Below are 19,107 nucleotides of genomic sequence, written 5' to 3' on the forward strand. Positions count from 1 at the left end.
TAGGACTTCAGCTGACTTCCTCCCTTTTCCTCCTTCTATTCTGTCTAGGCTTCAGATTCATGGGATACTGCTGCTTCCACTGGGACGAAGGAAGGGAAATGGAAGGAGTTTCTGACTCTCTTAGCTTAGATTCTCTGAAACTTCTGAAGTGTGCCTCATCAAGCTGCTACATGGACATCCTAAGTCCAGTCAAGTTAATAGTGATCATTAACCACCACAAGTTGGAATATGAGCTTGCTGACTGATCAGCCCCTGGGTCCCTGACTCTGGCCAGGCCTTCTGTGCTGGAAGGTGTGTGCTTGGAGTGAGTAGGCTCCTGCTTAGTTCCCCACGTCCCAGTTCCCTGACCCTAGTGCCCTAGGTAGGGGCATGGGGCAGCCTGGACCCTGTACATGTGCCGCAGAAGCAGGCTTTTTACTCCAGCTTCCTCTTTGACCAATCTCTGGGACCCAACTCACTGTTCCCCTGAGCCTGAGTATGCATGGGCTACTGTGGAAGTTGGCCTTTTGCTTCTGGTTCCCCAGCTTTCTGGTACCATATCCCCCAAACCCTGATTCCTCTGTGCTGAAGAGTATAAGAAAGTGGAGCGAGTAGGCCTGAACTCCCACCTCCAAATTCCCCAGGTACCCTGTTCTACTTGCACATCTGTGGTTATAACCTCATCCTGCTCCAAGCCCGTCCAAATTTAAATCAGAACACTTACTAAAGATCCTACAAGGACAAATATTGCTTTCTCTTTAGTAAGTTAGGACCTTTATTCAAAGATGGGACCACAGGACCAAAAAAACAAAAGCCAGAACACTGAGAGATTTCCACTAAGGATGTTTAGTCCCACAATGGAAGCCTCCACTGAAAAAACAAGAGAAATTGAATCCCCAAATGAAAATATAATAAACCATGTGGCCCTGAACAAGTGAATTGCTAAACTGAAAGCAAATCATCAAAAAACCAACAATTAAATAAATGAAATTGAGCAAAATCATCTTTAGAGAACATAGCTGTTGTCACTGGGCTTAATGAAAGAAAACTAGAGAGACCTCAAAAGAGAGATAAGTGAAATGAAGGTGAGTCAACAAACAGAGGATCTCAATAACCAGATGATTAAGCATAATTTTTAAAAAGGGGGGAGGAGCTGGAAAGCTGGCTTAGTGGTTAAACACTTGCCTGTGAAGCCTAAGGACCCCGGTTCAAGGCTTGATTCCCCAGTACCCACATAAGCCAGATGCACAAGTTAGTGCATGCATCTGGAGTTTGTTTGCAGTGGCTGGAGGCCCTGGCATGCCCATTCTCTCTCTCTCTCTTTCTCTCTCTGTCCATCTGTCACTCTCAAATAAATAAATAAAAATAAACAAAAATTTATTTTTAAAAAATCTCCTCTTTTCATGGGCCATGTGCACATGAAGATCTTGAAGAAAGAGGCCTGGGGAGTCATCATCAAGAAGCACTATACATGACTTCCATACCAGCAAGCGCATGTGCAAGATCACCGTCATTCCCAGCAGGAAGCCCCACAACAAGATAGCAAGCTGTGTCACACGCTGGATGAAGTGGATTCAGAGGTCCTGTGAGAGGAATCTCCATCAAGTTGCAGGATGATGAGAGAGGAGAGATAATTATGTTCCTGAGGTCTCAGGCCTGTATCAGGAGATCATTGAGGTGGATTCTGACACTAAGGAAATGCTAAAACTTTTGGACTTTGACAGTTTCTCCAACATGCAGGTCACTCAGCCTACAGTTGGGATGAATTTGAAAACACCAGACAGAGGTATTTAAATGTTTACTGCTATTCTGTAATACTGTCAATAAATCTGGGAATGATAAAGTAATCATAATATTAAATGATATGAAACAAAAGGCAACCACATAGCAGGAAAAATATGATGGATTTTCTCCAGCCTGAGAAAGGCAAATGTGAACGTATGGATCAAATTTAAGGACAAAAGCTATCTTTGGGGGCTAGAAAGATGGTGCAGCAGCTAAAGGTTTGATGGCCCAGGACCCACATAAAGACAGATGCAAAAAGTTTTATACATTTCTGGAGTTTATTTGCAGTGGTCTGGCAAGAGGCCCTGGTCCACCCGTTCTCGTTCTCTCTCTCTCTCTCTCTCTCTCTCTCTCTCTCTCTCTCTCTCTCTCGTGTGTGAGTGTGTGTACGTGTGTGTGTGTGTGTGTGTGTGTGTGTGTGTGTCTGTCTGTCTGTCTGTCTGTCAAGTAAGTCATAAAAAATATCTTAGGCACAAAATATGTGCTTATGAACGAACTACTTGTTGAAGGAAATAATGAACATAACAGACTATATGTTCTCCTTACTAAAAAGTAGATCCTTTTCTTCCTCCACTACCAGGCCACACTAATTGCTCAAGATCCAGTTCAAATGTGACTTTTCTGTCAAGCTCCCATCCCAGGTGCTATGGGCAAGGGTTATTTACTTACTTCCCTCATATATACCTTCGCTGTAGTCTCATGTTGAAATGTGAGAGTAAAGTACACAGTCTTTCTTATTTGTGTCTTTAATACCATACATAATATCTGGAAGGATGAAAAAGGCAGGAAGAAATTCTTCTAAACACAGAAAATTTCATAGAACTTTCATTTGAAGAGTTACTTCTTTGAAACTTAGAAATGTATTCAGCCAGCATTCTCCAGCTAAATAGAACCAATACCATGTTTATGTCAGTAATATCTAGTGACCTAGTGACAATGTAACAGTCTTAGTTTTTGTAAGTACACTTTATGATGTTTGCACAAGGATGAAATTGTTCAGTGAAACTTTCTTTTTCAAAAAATATTTACACTTATTTATTTATTTACTTGAGACAGAGAGCAAGAAAGAGAGAGAAAACAGAGAATGGGAGTGCCAGGGCCTCTAGCCACTGCAAATGAACTCCAGACATATGTGCCACCTTGTGCATCTGGCTTACATGGGACCTGGAGAATCAAACCTGGATCCTTAGGCTTCTCAGGCAAGTGCCTTAACCACTAAGCCATCTCTCCAGCCCTCAATGAAACATTTCTAAGAGTGTGTCACCACTGTGAAATGGCTTGTGATTGTGTTTAAATGTGTCTGTGTATGAATCTACCTGTAGAAAGAGGTTTATTGTAAGAAAATGGCCACCACCATTTTATGGCTGATAAATCTCAGATCTGCAGGGCAGGCATACTGACTGGAGGAAACAGAGGCAAGAGTTGATCGCTGGCTTGCATTCAAAAGCAACCTGGGGGCAGAATGCCTTGTAATTTGAGGGATCTCATGCTTTGCCTTTAAGGCTTTCAACTGAATGGATGAGGCCAATTCACATCATAGTACAGGATTTGTTTTACCCAAAGTCTAGTATTTCAGGTGTTGAACACATCTTAAAAACTGTATGTTCAACAGCCACTAGTCTTGTATTTGATGAAAAACTGGCCTACCAAAGCTACCTAATTTGACACTAGATGTAACCATCATAGGAGCCATATAAAGAAGTCATTTGTAAGAATAACTTGAAGTTAAAATAAATAGTACAATTTGGACAGCATTCACCAGATAAAATGTATTTTTTAAAATCCAATATGATAATAAATTACTATGAAAGTAGAAAAAAAGTTATTGCTATCTGTGTGGTGGTTCACACCTTTACTTCCAGCATTTTGATAGGCAGAGGTAGGAGGATAGTTGTTAGTTTGGGGCCAGCCTGGGACTACAGAGTGAGTTCCAGGTCAGCGTGGACTAGTAAAAGCAAAAACAAAACAAAACAAAACAAAAAGTACTGCTAATTACAATAGAGGGAGATGGTCCTATAGAAAAGAATTAGGAATTAAACCCAGTGTGTTGAGTAACTTTGATTCATTGCCATCTTCACAGTTAAAGAACATTCATTCTCATGGATTATTGCTATGTAATAAAATTAAGCTAACTATGTGAACCAAGAGCTTCAGAGGACAGAAGCAAAGGCAATGTGTACATCAGCATATTCATGGAAAGTCTAAAGATTTTTGGATTTTTAATCAACAATTTAAATGTCCCCAAGATATAAAACTTCTTTAATCAGAATAAGATTCATAACCTAGATGAATACTACATAAAAAGAAAGAAGTAGGGCTGTAGAAATGGCTTAGTGGTTAGGCACTTGCCTGTGAAGCCTAAGGACCCCAGTTCAAGGCTCAAATCCCCAGGACCCACATTAGCCAGATGCACAAGGGGGCGCACGCTTCTGGAGTTCCTTTGCGGTGGCTGGAGGCCCTGGTGCTCTCACTCTCTCTCTTTCTCTCTCCCCCTCTTTCTCTCTCTGTCACTCTCAAATTAAAAAAAAAAAAAAATTTAAAAACAAGAAAAAAGTAAGTAATCCCTAGAATTCACTGATCTAGACTAGTCTTCAGTGTTGTAAATTTTTAAATTCTTTTGCTATTTGTTTATGAATCAGCCCAAAAGTATTAATTCAACTTCTAAAAGTAGGCCAACTAATTTATAGGTAATGGTTTGCATACCTGGAAAAACTGGATCAATACTATATTCATTTCCAAGTAGCTTAGCAGTGTTTTTCTCACTGAAAAGTGAGTAGGAATGAAATAAGTCTGAAAGTACCTTTTTATCTGAAAATGGTAAACATGAAGAAATGTCCCTATTATATATTTATTTATTTATTTATTTATTTATTTATTTATTTATTTATTTATTTATTTGCAAGCAAAGAGAGATAGGGAGAAGAGACACAAGCATACAAAAGAGAATGGAGATTATCAACCATAGCAGAGAAGCAGGAGAGACAAAAATCTTCCAGAAAGGAGGAAACTGGCCAGAATCCCACCAAGGCACCAGCAGCCCCAATCTGTGAACCCTCCAGCCTGTCCAGCCAGCTGGCAGCACAAAGCAGTAGGAGTAGAAACAAAGTGAGGGGATTTTCCACTTGCAAACTCAAGAAACCTGAAGACTGCAGGGATCACCTGAGCAGCTGCTGAAGGAGAATCAAACAGGACCAGCTGAGCAGCTCCAGTACAATGCCAGGCACCCTGCAAAGTTTGCTATTCCCCACTCATCAGGGCTGTGAACATCTGGAGAACTCATTCACTTCCAGCCACCCAGCACCAAGAGAGACCAAGGTGGGCACTCAGCATTGCTGAGATTGGAAGCCATCCCAAAAGGTAACAGGGCCTACTTAAACAAAGCCAGATACATTGGCCTACATGCTATTCTCTCTTTCCATGTCAGGAAAAGTTATGTATTACATATGAATGATATTATGTTGTTGGCTTTACCCTTCTCACATAAACTGTGTTTTGGAGTTGATTATTTTTGCCTTTGACGTTTCCTGATTATTTGGGCTTTTGTATTTTTCTTAAGTCACTATTGGGGGAAGGGACTGATTAGCCCCAGGCTGACTTGGAACCATTTCAGATTAGAAATTGAAACCTCCTAGTTGACAGGATTAAGGGTGTGGGGGCAACACACACCCTTAGGGCCTTTTGGTTTTACTAGATTATCTGTTTAGTTTAATCCTCGTGTTTGTATAAATACTCTGTGCTGGTTTTGATTGGATGTCTATATTGCTCAATGTGATTTTAGAATTTTCCAGTAATTTGCTTTGCCCATCCCACTACAATACATAAATAGCAGGCAAACTCAACACCTAGGATCACTTTTGCTGTTCCTCTTGGAGTATAAAAGCTATACCTGACACGTTAAACTCCTAAACTGAATATAAATAAAGTTGGATTTACACAGCTAAGAACACTGCAGATAATTGGAAAACCCAAGCACCAAATTAACTCAGGATACAAAAATCCCTACATTATAATACAAGAAACACAAAAAATCAAGACAATACATTTCCACCAAAAATTATAAATCCATCAGAAATGACCTCCAGTGAGACTGCTGTAGATGAAATGCCTGCCAAAGATTTCAAAAAAAAATTATTATATTTATACTCAAAGAAATCAAAAGAATCAAAGAAGAAAGAAAACCAATTCCTGAAGGAATCCCAAGAGAATACAAGAAACCAATTTAATGAAATATGTAGGTCAATACAAAACATGAGTAAGGAAATAGAACTAATGAAAAAAATACCAATCAGAAATACTGACAAATAAAACAGTATAAGTCAAATAGAAAACTCTGTAGAAAGTCTCACAAGTGGAATGGATCAAGGAAAGAAAGGATAGAGTATCTAAACTAGAAGACCAGGTGGCAGATCTAATCAGTACAATATAGAGGACAAACTAATAGGAAGGCATGAAGAGGCATTTCAAAGCATTCAGGACACTATGAAGAGATCAAACATAAGAATTCAGGGCATAGTAAAAGGAGAAGAAATTTACTCAAAAGGCATAACAGGTATTTTCAGCAAAATCATGGAAAAAAAATTTGCCCCAACTCAAAAAAGTGATGTCAAATACAGATAGAGAAGTCTCTAGAACACCAAGCAGATAAAAACAGGAAAGAACCTCTCACCATCATATTATAATTAAACTAAAAAACACACAAATCAAATAAAATATATTGAAAGCAGTTACAGAGAAAAATCAAGTCACATACAAAGGCAAGCCCATCAGGATCACAGCAGATTACTCAACACAATCTTTAAAAGCCACAAGGGCTTGGAATGATGTATTCCAAGTACTGAAAGATAACTGTCAACCAAGATTACTTTATCCTGCAAAGCTGTCTATTCAAGTACACATCAGACCAACATTAGTTAGGAAAGATAAAAGAGATCACTTTATATTGATTAAAGGAACACTCCCCACCCCGAGCCCTGCCCCCCACTGCCCTGTGGTCACCCTCTCCGTAAGGTCCGGACTCCCCAAAGCTTCCTTGAGTTGTTCCCGAAATGAAGCTCGGCAACGGACGCTAGCATTTAAGCAACTTCAGTAGCAGCCGCTCGTGTTCTCTATGCCCCTGGCCTGCATTTCTTCCCCTTCTCATATACCCATGGTGTGGATGTTTGGTCATTTTAGAGTATCCCAGAGTTCCCTCATATTCTGTTCACATGATTTTTTTTTTTGAAGTTACCAAAATTTTTGGACTCCCAATCAATTTTTTTTCTGTTTTGTCTTCCAGCTCAGGCATTCTGTCTTCTACATGAGTGACTCAGTTAGTGAGGGCTTCTAGAGAAGTTTTTAACAACTGTATTTGAGATTTGCTTTCTGATTTGTCTTTCTGTATTGTGTACATCTCTTTCTTGATTTCAGGTTGAGGTTTGATTTTCTTGATGCTTCCTGGAATTTATTCTTTCATTTGATCATGTCTTTTCTTTTTTTTTGGTTTTGGTTTTTCAAGGTAGGGTCTCACTCTGGCTCAGGCACCTGGAATTCACTATGTAGTCTCAGGGTGGCCTCGAACTCACGGTGATCCTCCTACTTCTGCCTCCCGTGTGCTGGGATTAAAGGCGTGCGCCACCATGCCCAGCTTGATCATGTCTTCATCAGCTGGTTATTGAGATCCTCTATTTTTTAACTTGCCTTCAATTCATTTATCTCTATTTTGAGGCCTCTCTGATTTTATTTATATCAAGCCTAGTGACAAAAGCTGTGTATTATAAGAGGCGATTCTGCTAAATTTCATTTATATGATTGTTGTTTTTTTTTTTTTTTTTTTGATGATTTGCTCCCAGATCAGCAATTGCTTGGTCAGGGTCACAAAATTTGCTGTTTTCACTTTAGGATTAAGTTTCTCTTATTTTCTCTATATTTTCATTGGAGGCTTCCATTGTAGGACTAGACATCCTTGGTAGAGATCTCTCAATTTTCTGACTTTCATGTTTTGTTCTTTTGCATTGTGATCTACCCATCTCAGGGTAAATGTCTTATTTTATTAAGGAGGAAGCAAGTATTTGTCCTTGTAGGATCTTCAGTGTGTGTACTATTTTCAATTTGGAGTAGGATGAGGTTATATCTGCAGATGCACAGATTTTTCAAGTTGTAAGTGTAACAAAGGTACCTGGGGAACTGGGAAATGGGGACCTAACTGGGTGCTCTGACCTACTCAGTGCTCACTCGCAATTTCCAGCACAGGGCATCAGAGAGTTGGTGATGTATGGAGCTGGTCAATCAGAAAGCTGAGGGCAAATAGCCACTTTTGATAGCATGCAGACCCAGCGTGCCCTACACCAGCAGCATGGGCCAGGAAACTGGTAGTTGGGGAATGTACTGGGAGCTCTAGCCTAGTCACTCCACACATGTACCCTCCAATGCAGGGGAACTGGGAGTTAGGGACCCAAGTACCATACAATCAGAAAGCCAGAGCAAAAGGCATGCCCTGACATATGGTTAGGGAAGGTGCCTGCCCAAAGGCCAGAGTCACCCTTAGCCTAGACATGCCCAGGACATGCCTGAGGCCTGTCCTCTCTGCTCTTTCTGCCCCAGCCAATCACAATGAAGACTACCTCATCTGCCTGGGGTTCCCCTAGCTCCCACCTCCGTGCTGCCCCCAACCTTGCCCGCCAAAATCTTCCTACCTCCGTCCTGCCCCCAATTCTGCCCACCGAAATCCCAAGCTAATCAGAAGAATACTGTTTAAATCAACCAATCATGTACCCATCCCCTTCTTCTATGTTCAAATCCCTATAAAAACCCTACCCTCCCACTACTCAGGGCTCTTGCATGGATCCACTGCATTGGTAAAGTCAAGGGACTGAGCTTAAGCCCGAATTAAAAGCTCCTTGCCCTTGCATACATGTTTGGTTCTCCTTGGTGGTCACTGGGGGTGCCGAAAACTGGGCATAACAACACCATACGCTACTGACACAGAACACAGAGACCCTCTAGTTGGCTTGGTGCTATCTGGGGTTGGCTTTCCAACTTCAATGCTACTAAAGGCCCTACTGGTGATAAGGAGAATGCTTTTACTGGAAATAAGGAGGGCACTAATAATCCATGGTGTGCACTATTTAAAGAACTCCATGAGATAGATGTATTTGATGACCCTGAGTCATGTCTAGGAAGAGCAAGGAATTTAGTGACTCTGTATTTAAAACATTTGAAAATTTGTGGAAAAGTAAGACAAATGGTGAGGCTGGTTGTTTGCTTTTAGAATCTCTGGACAAACTTGTGAGGGAATGGCAGAAGCTCAAAAAGGAAAATCCCAAGCTTAAGACCCACGTACATGATCTCAAGGTTTCTAAGGGTGCCCTAGAGGAGAGTCTCTTCTCTAGCCAGAACAGGGCTCAGACTGCAGAAAAACAAACCCAAAACTCTCATTGTGAGATTGGCTAACTTGCAATGTAAACTCAAGTCCTAGCCTCACCAGCTATCAGAAGCTAAAATGAGGGCACTGGTTGAAAAAGAGTGGGATCCTGTGACTTGGGATGGTGATGTGTGGGAAGACCCTGAAGAGCCTGGGGACATCCAAGTGTCAGATTCTGAAGAAGTTGTTTTGGATGAAAATATAACCTCCCCTCTCTTGCAGCAGTTGTATCCCCTGAAGCTGTATCCACACCCTGAAGTATTGTGCTCCCCACCCTTGCCTGAGGGAAATAATCCCTCTTTTTCTGAGGAATCGGCAGGAGGTGCTGGTGCTTCTCAGTTTCCATCCATCTTTGCCTCTAGGCCTATAACTAGATGGAAGTCTATGGAGGCCTCTAAAGGTGACATAAAAAGTGTGACAAAAGAGGAGGTAAGGTGCACCCCTAAAGACTTGTACAGGCAGGGCTGGAGAGATGGCTTAGCAGTTAAGCGCTTGCCTGTGAAGCCTAAGGACCCCAGTTCGAGGCTCGGTTCCCCAGGTCCCATGTTAGCCAGATGCACAAGGGGGCGCACGCGTCTGGAGTTCGTTTGCAGAGGCTGGAAGCCCTGGTGCGCCCATTCTCTCTCTCCCTCTATCTGTCTTTCTCTCTGTGTCTGTCGCTCTCGAATAAATAAATAAAATTTAAAAAAAATTCTTTAAAAAAAGACTTGTACAGGCAGAAGCATGGGGAATATGTGTGAAAATGGATTTTAAGGATGTGGGATGATGGAGGAAGGGACATAAGATTAGATCAGGCTGAATTTACTGAAATAGGCCCATTGAGCAGAGATTTTAGATTTAACACTGCAGCTCATTCAGTTGGAAGGGATGCTACGAGTTTATTTGATTGGTTGGCTGAAGTATAGATCCAAACATGGCCTACTGTGAGTGAGCTCGAGCTGCCTGATATACCTTGGTTTAATGTTGATGAAGGGATTAAAAAGCTCAGAGAACTTGGAATGCTGGAGTGGATTTGCCATATAAACTCATCTTTGCCCCCACAATGGGAGCATCCAGAAGATATGCTGTTCATTAAGACTACAAGAAACAGATTTGTGAGGGGAGCACCAGCATACTTAAAGTCCCCATCATTGGTCTTTTATGTAATGAAGACCTCACAGTGGGAGCTGCAGTTGCTGCATTAGGTGATTTAGATGCAATGGGTATAACTGGGTCTCAGAGGAAGGATCAACTAAAGGAGGAAGTCCTTCCCCCAGAGTGAGCCCTTCCCCCAGAGTGGGTGGCCCTGTTCAGAGGGGGACTTCATATAAGGAAGCTCTGGGTGAAAAGAGCCCCTTCCTTCTTCCCACTTGGCTGCCAGAGCTTTCCACTGCCTTCCAGCATGGATTGAAGACCAGCATGGACTGAAGACCAGCATCAACTGAAGATCTGTGTGGATCAAAACCCATCAGGTCCTCAGGAAGCCTCCAGGCCCTCCAGCACCATCTGCAGTGCCAGGTTGGGACTTCTGAGGCATCTGGCCATGTGAACTGAGCAGCTACCAGATTCTGTGATTCTCTGGCCTGCAACTGCTATTGGACTACCATAAACTAATCCAATAAAGTCCCTTTTTTAAAATAATTCATTCTAGCAGATCTGTTTTGCTAGAGAACCTTGACTAGTACAGACCTGGAAGAGATCCAGTCCCCAGACAGCCTGTCTAGTGCTGGAACATGCTACTAGAGCTACTGTGGGAAAGTGGCCAACAACAGTGTGAGCAAGCAGGGGTCTAAGCTGCCCAGAAGCAACCAGCCTGACAAGAAGTACACTCCAATGCAGTGGTGAGCTACGGCCTTAGTGGGTATTCAAAATCTTTTTGATTGGCTAAGAGATCTGCTCAGTGGAAAGGAACCTATATCTGGAACTGGGAGCCATGTCAAAATACTATGGAGACAAAGATTGTGCTCTTCAGTGTCAAGCTCCCAGCTACCTTTGACTAACACAGGGGCTACAACCCTCATCAAACTCCCCCTAAATTAATGATGCTTATACTATTTAACTTATACTGACTTCATTCTGTTTGAGAATCTGTTTTTTGTTGTGGCTTTTGTTATTGTTGTTTGTTTGTTTTGAGAAGGTAGCTAAGTCCCAGGTGAAACCACAGAGGAATTGGAGAGACAAGCAAGAATGCTGCTTCCATGGTGAGCCTGACAATCAGAACCAGGGTGAGGGAGACAGATGCTGAGGATACTCAACACCTACCAAAGCAGAGATCCAGAAGCTACTAAGAGCTCATCACTGAAGTAGACTTAAACCTCATCGACCATGGCTCAGGGAATTTTGTGGAAGTGGGGTCAGAAAGATTGTAAGAGCCACAGGTTGGGTTGCCATACCCAGAGACATTGTCTCCCCCCAATAACTGACCGCTGATCCCACAACATATAACCCACAACCCCATGAGGAATGCCAGTAACCCCATTGAAGAGGGTCCCCAGGTGGATTGGGGCAGGGAGTGGGGAAGAGATGGTACCAACACATGATGCATCCATACAAAGTATGTTCTAAATAAAATAAAATAAAATAAAATAAAATGAGAAGTTGGGATATACTATACTTGAACTATTTGATTTGGGAGCTTTTCTGTGTGATTTTCTGTTATAAATTTAGGAAGTTCTAATGTAGACTGGGTATGAAGTTTATTATTAAAAACTAAGTCCTTAGGCTGGAGAGATGGCTTAGTGATTAAGCGCTTGCCTAAGCCTAAGGACCCCAGTTCGAGGCTCCATTCCCCAAGACCCACATTAGCCAGATGCACAAGGGGACACACGCGTCTAGAGTTCATTTGCAGTGGCTGAAAGTCCTGGCGCTCCCATTCTCTCTCTCTCTATCTGCCTCTTTCTCTCTCTGTCACTGTCAAATAAATAAATAAAAATAAACCAGGGCTGGAGAGATGGCTTAGTGGATAAGCGCTTGCCTGTGAAGCCTAAGGACCCAGGTTCGAGGCTCGGTTCCCCAGGTCCCACGTTAGCCAGATGCACAAGGGGGCGCATGTGTCTGGAGTTCGTTTGCAGAGGCTGGAAGCCCTGGCGCGCCCATTCTCTCTCTCTCCCTCTATCTGTCTTTCTCTCTGTGTCTGTCACTCTTAAATAAATAAATAAATAAACCAAAAAACGTTTTGAAAACGAAGTCCTTATACTATAGGGAAATACAAATTAAATCTATATTGATATTTCATCTCATCTCAGTAAGAGTGACTGTCATCAAGTAAACAAATGACAGGAAACACTGCTGAGGATATTGGGGGTGAGGAAGAATTATGGAGATCTTTGAAAATTAAACTAAAGGGCTAGAGAGATGGCTTAGCAGTTCAGGCACTTGCTGGCAAAGCCAAGTACCCAGGTTTGATTACCCAGTACTGAGGAAAAGCTAGATGCAAAAGGGCCACATGTATCTGGAGTTCATTTGCAATGGCTTGAGGTCCTGGTGTGCCCATTCTCTCTCTTCCTATCTCATAAATAAAATAGTTTTTAAAAACCTAAAACTGAAAGTATGCTATGATCCAGTTACACTAGTTCTGGGTATATACACAAAAGAATCTAAATCAGCCAACCACAAAGGTACTTGGACATTCATAGTTATTGTGGCATTAGGCATAATAATTATGATATAAAGCTAGCCTAGATGCCCTTCAGAACATCACTAGATAAAGAAAATATGGTACATATGCACAATGGAATGTTCTTCAACTGGAAAGAAGAATAAAATCATGTCATTTGTAGAAATAGGGATAAAAGTTAAACTCATCATATTAAAAGGAAACAAGCAAGACACAAAAATACAAATAGTGAATGTTCTCTTTCATGTATGGGATTTAGATTAATATATATGACATAAAAGCAGAAGGGGGACCATATGGAGAGAGGGAAGTTAAATGGTGGTGAACACAAGCAAAGTGCAATAATATACATGTATAAAAATGTCATAGTAAGGCCCATTATTTGTATTCTAACTAAAATATTAATAAAAATAAACAGTAAATTATAATAGAAGACAAAATATAACGATTCCAACCTACTACTGTGACTGCATTGTATCTGTTCAAGAAAGATTTATTATCTTAATATGTGTTGGTTATTGTCTAGGGTCAATCTTTCTGAATATCTTTTTAAACCAAAGACATTTGAAAATGTCTTTTTGATGCTGTGTGTTCAGCCTTGAAATCATTTGCTGGACCTCTGCTTCCATAGACCCTCGGTGCTGAATTTGAAATGAAGTTTCAATGGACATTCATTTAGAATATTCAGAGGAAATGAACATTTGAATGAATCATTGACCCAAACAAGAAAAACTTCCATAATATTTTAAATGCATCAGTAATCAGCAGCAAATTGGAGTACAGTGGAACATCCCCACATCTTACCAAGAGCAGAATGAATCACTCTTCTGGGTCTTGTCTGCAAGTTAACACTCCACCAGGCTTCCCTCCTGTTGCTAACTGTGGCATGTGTCTTACCTCATCAGAATATGGGTAAGCCATTGTGAAAATTCAGACTCTAGTCAAAGTCACTTTAATTTCCTGCTCCTCTGCAAATTCAGCTTTTTGAGATCCCTATACAAATAGCTCTATTAAATAATGAGAATTAATCAAAATTAAAATATTAATTTTCTATAGTCTCTAGTATGCTCAAATGACTCATCTATTTCTTTTATTCTTTATGTTTTTTTTTTTTTTTTTTTTTTTTTTGAGTTAGGGTTTTGCTCTAGCCCAGGCTGACCTGGAATTCACTATGTAGTCTCTGGCTGGCCTCGAACTGCAATCCTCCTATCTCTGCCTCCCAGTATTAAAGGCATGTGCTACCACACCCTGCTGAAAGACCTATTTTTGTACTTCTTGTGAGCAAAATTATATCAATGAATGTTGAAAACACTGCATTTTTTGATTCTGGGTGGTGGTTACACGAGCATTTTCACTTTGGAAAAAATTAACATAACCATGTTTTATATGCATGCTATACTTCTCTCTCTCTCTGTCTCTACACACACACACACACACACACACACACACACACACACACACACACACACAATATTTTATTTCTTTGTTTATTGGAAAGACAGAGAGAATTGGCATACCAGGGCCTCTAGCTACTGAAAACGAACTCCAGATGCATGCACCACCTTGTGCATCTGGCTTATGTGAGTACTGGGAAGTCAAACCCAGGTCCTTAGGCTTCACAGACAAGTGCTTTAATTCCTAAGCTATTTCTCCAGCCCTCAATGAATATATATATATATATATATTTTTGTTGTTGTTTTTGTTTTTGTTTTTGTTTTTGTTTTTCGAGGTAGGGTCTCACTCTGGCTCAGGCTGACCTGGAATTTACTATGTAGTCTCAGGGTAGCCTCGAACTCTCGGTGATCCTCCTACTTCTGCCTCCCGAGTGCTGGGATTAAAGGCGTGTGCCACCACGCCCGGCTACTTTTATATTTTTAAAGACATTATATAAGCCTATGTATAATAATAAACCTGAAAAATATTTGTAGGTCATAGCACAGACCAAGATTTTCCTAATAACATATAGACTGCCTAAAACAAAAACAGAAGAGATCTGCAACCCTAAAACCAAAGAATATGAACTTTACAGAAAAGAATAAAAGTGAGACTTAAACATATGATAGTCAATCTCATTTATGAGAAGGGAATAAAAACAAAATTTTATTGGAATAACATTACTTGTCTATGAAATTGTCAAAAGTATGGCAAGCTCAAGATCAACATGTCTATGTTACAGCAGGAAATAAGCTGGTATTATTTTTATGAAAGGCAATTTCTTGGTAACTGGCATATATACAATGGGGTTTCTTTGGACCAACAATTCTACTTTTGAAACTTGCTCCTACTAGACATCTGTATCATTCCCTTCAAGGCTCAGGATTCATTGCCAAAGAGGTAAGCAGAAAGAATGTAAGAGCCAAAGGAGAGGCAAGACTGCTTTTGCAACACAGTCTTCCAGACACACAGTGGCTGTGATATTTCTGACCTCACAGTGTCCGGCATTACCCACACAAGACCTGAATAAAAGGAGGGGGATAAGGTGATTACATCAAAATAGCAGAGAGACTAGTTGGGAAAAAAAAGAAGGGATTCAGTGGAAAGGGGATTCAAGAGCGTAAAAAGGGAGGTTGGTGGGAGGAGATTAGAATCATGGTATATTGTGTATATGTATGCAAGTTGTAAACGGAAAGTTGCAAACCTTCCCCTACCAATATATTCAAATATGTGCAAATTGACATATATAAGGATATTTAGAAGTAGAAGTACTTCTTACAGGAACTAAAGATTGTCAACATCTTCAATATCTAACAGTGATGAACTCTTAAATAATGATAAAATCTTACATTGAAACGAACCCCAGAAAGTACCAATATTCTTTGTGATCTGATCTTTAAGATATATTCTGGAGGAAAAAATACAAAGCACAGGGCATATGTAGTTAGCTATCATTTACAAAAGACTGAGATAGAATGTATTAATGTTTGCCTATATACACACAAAATATCCTTAGAATGATATCCCAGAAATTCATTGTCATTGACTGCTCCAGACAGGGGAACTGGGTGGCTGAAGAGCAAAGGCTCAAAGAGGACTTTTCATTAAGTTGCCTTCAATAACTTATAGATATTAAACTAAGTGAATATATTACTTCCCAAATGAAAAGAGGGGCTGAAGAAATAGCTCAGTGGAAGTATAGTGGGTATACTAGGGGATCTTTTGGTATCTTAGGGACCAGCAGGACAGAGAAGTCAAGGCACAGGGAACAATTTGGTGAAACACCCCCAGGATTCTGTTCTGTTTTGTTTGTGCACTATGCTGATTTTTAGGGTTCGTGTTTCAAGTGAATTGCCATTATTACTAAAAACCCAAATCACCAAACAATCACTAAAAAGGCCAGAATATTTGCAGAGAATCTTACAGTCTTTGCAGCATTCGTTCTATTACTCCAGGGAGTCCTAGGCATCTTAAAGAATGCTGTTATTCAAATTCCAACTCAGTTTCACATTCATTGGAATTTTCCTTATCTTTCTGAAGAATGCTTTTTCTAAAACGCGCCAGATAGAAGTCATAGCACACAAGAAAATACAGTTTTGCATTAAGGTAATCAGCTTGTTGGGTTGGTGCCATGTCTTATTTAGTGCTGGTATCTCACCCTCTGAAAATCATCAAAACTGGTTTTGGCAGTTAATTATTAAATGGCCAAACTAGACTGCCAATCAGACTGTTCATCCAACAGAAACCACTAAAGTAGCTGAAATAAAAACTACTTCACGGTGGTAAGGCACACACATATGGAAATTATTTACTCTTTCAATACCATTGGGGGGGTGTAGAAAGATCATTTTCAGTGATCATGTATGGGGTTCAACATGGAAAAAACACAGCAGATAATTCTCTACTGCTGCTGTGGTCCTACAGAGGAAGACACTTTTGGAAGGTCTGCTCTGCGCCAGGCCGTGACTTTACTGAGTGATTCTTTTAATTGCATGCTCTGATTTAATTGCCCCTGTTTTCAGATGAGGAAGTGGAGACCTACAAATTACAAATGCAGAGCTGCTATAGCTATGATTTTACCAACTCTAAATCAACACCAAATGCCAACCTGTTTTTTTTTTTTTCTGCAGCTCAATATTATATGTGCTTTACTGCCCATATTCTAATATTACCAGCTGAACTACAAAGCACATTCTTGCCTTCCTGTTCAGGACTGAGTCTAGACTTCAGTGAATTCCACATGACAGCAATGTCTCTTTAGACCCTTCAAATCTAGACGAAGTGTATGGCCTTTCTCTCTTTTACTGAAATTTGGTTTCATTTGATTTCTTATTGCATGCATATACATGCAAGTATGTATTCATGTTCATATGTTTGTACAGGTTCACATATGTGCACATATATGTGGAAACCAGAAGACAACTGCAGATGTTTTTCCTCAGGAATACCATCTACCCTTTTTTATTTTTATTTATTTATTTTTTTTTTTTTTGAGACAGCATCTCTCATTGGTCTGGTGCTCACTGATTGATTAAGCTGGACTGGCTGCTGGAAAGCAAGTCTTGGGGATCAACCTGTCTCTACCTCCCCAGTACTTGGACTACAAGGGTGCTTCCAAGACATGAGCCCTTGAGGGTATACAAGCAACATCCAAACCACAGTACCAGTCTTTCCTGTTAGGGTTGTAAATGATGACTTACCAAATCCAACATTCACCCTATATTTACCAATAAAGCTCTCACTCTACTTTAAGATATGTCCTATCCCTTTAATGAATCTGTTATTCCATTATCTATCTGTCTTCTATCCACCTGTCATCATCTACCTATCATTAGTCAGGACTCATGATTTCATAGATTTTCAATGAATTATGACATTATTTTACCCTATGATTTTGGTGTTCAAATTCTCCTAGATTTTTGTCATTGAAAATCCATTCCATAGTATTTCCTGTAGATGCATGCTATTTTCTTTATCCATCTTTCAGTTGAGGGATAGACTTTTCCTATATCTGAGCTATTGTGAACAAGGCTTTAATAAGCTTGGGAGTAAAAAGGTCTCTTCCACAGTCATTTTACTTCCTCTGAATATACACCCACTATGAGGATTGTTGGATCATATGGTATAATTTTCCATAATGGCTTGTGAAGTTTTGTTGTTTTAAGTTACTAAAGTTTAAGGTAATTTCCCTGCATTGATAGATAACTACTAAAGAATTATACACGTACATATATACACGTTATAATCATGAACCTACACTGCTATCTCCAACCCTAATCCCTTCTCATAGGAGTACTTCTTGCCTCCCTGCATGCCATGTTTGTGTGTCCTTTTTTTTTTATGAGAACCTTTGTTCCCATCAATACGAACATGATTTTTCACTTAATAGGATTAATCCTATAGTTTCATAATAGCTTCATTATACCACTTCATAAGCAAACCTACTTAGAAGAGTTCTAATTTGTGCAGTTCTTCCTCTTGTCCCAACTTATTCTCTCTCCAAAACTTGGAGTATAGACAGTCAAATATTCTATCCATAATTTATTTGTATTACTTATTTCTTTGTATTTATGGTTCATGTGGTTCCAATACTTATTTGATATGGCCTTAAGTTAATTATTTCCTTTTTTCACTTTTAGGTTTTCTTCTTGCTCCCATACTTGCTAATGTAATTTTTGAACAAAAAGTATATGTAGCATATTATCATACTTCTAGAATAAGAAACTGCAGAATTTACCCTATAAGAAATGTTACTCCCAACTGTCTCCTTTCCATTCTGTGCTTCTCTCTAACCTCTTGTGGGCTGCCATTTTAAAACTCATTTTTGTGTTTATCAGCTTGATCCTTAAAAAATGACAAGAAGATATGCCTATAATTTTTTGTATTTTTCCTTGTTTCTAACACAAAATGCAACATATGTTTCTTTGCATTTTTCTACTTTTAGATGGCTTCTCTGAAAATCATTCATATAATGTCATAGACATCTCTCTCTTTATGTTCCACAGGACTTTATAGTATGCTTCATAATCTGTGAGTGGATATTTAAGGTGCTTCCAATATTTTGTGTTATAAATAATGTTGAAGTAAATAGTCTCATAAGTACATTTTTTGTATTATTCAATGTTTATATTCAGAATAAATTCCTAGAAGGGGTTTCTTTTTTAAAAAATTTTGTAAAGATTATAATTTTTATTTATTTATTAGAGTCAGAGAGAGTGAGAAGGTGTGTGCCAAGGCCACAGCCACTGCAAATGAACTCCAGACGCATATGCCACCATGTGCATCTGGGTTATGTGGGACCTGGAAAATTGAACCAGGGTCCTCAGGCTTCACAGTTATGCACCTTAACTGCTTAGCCATTTCTCCAGCCCCCTAGAAGTGATTTCTGTTCCAAGAGCAAATGCATATGAGATTT

At 39.9% G+C, this 19,107-nt stretch overlaps 1 pseudogene; it reads left to right on the plus strand.

The window, feature by feature from the left end:
• The first annotated feature begins 1,382 nt into the window (after positions 1-1,382).
• Positions 1,383-1,773, plus strand: LOC101595016 (annotated as a pseudogene).
• Positions 1,774-19,107: the final 17,334 nt, after the last annotated feature.

Source organism: Jaculus jaculus, chromosome 13 (genome assembly GCF_020740685.1).
Source record: "Jaculus jaculus isolate mJacJac1 chromosome 13, mJacJac1.mat.Y.cur, whole genome shotgun sequence".
NCBI lineage: Eukaryota > Metazoa > Chordata > Mammalia > Rodentia > Dipodidae > Jaculus > Jaculus jaculus.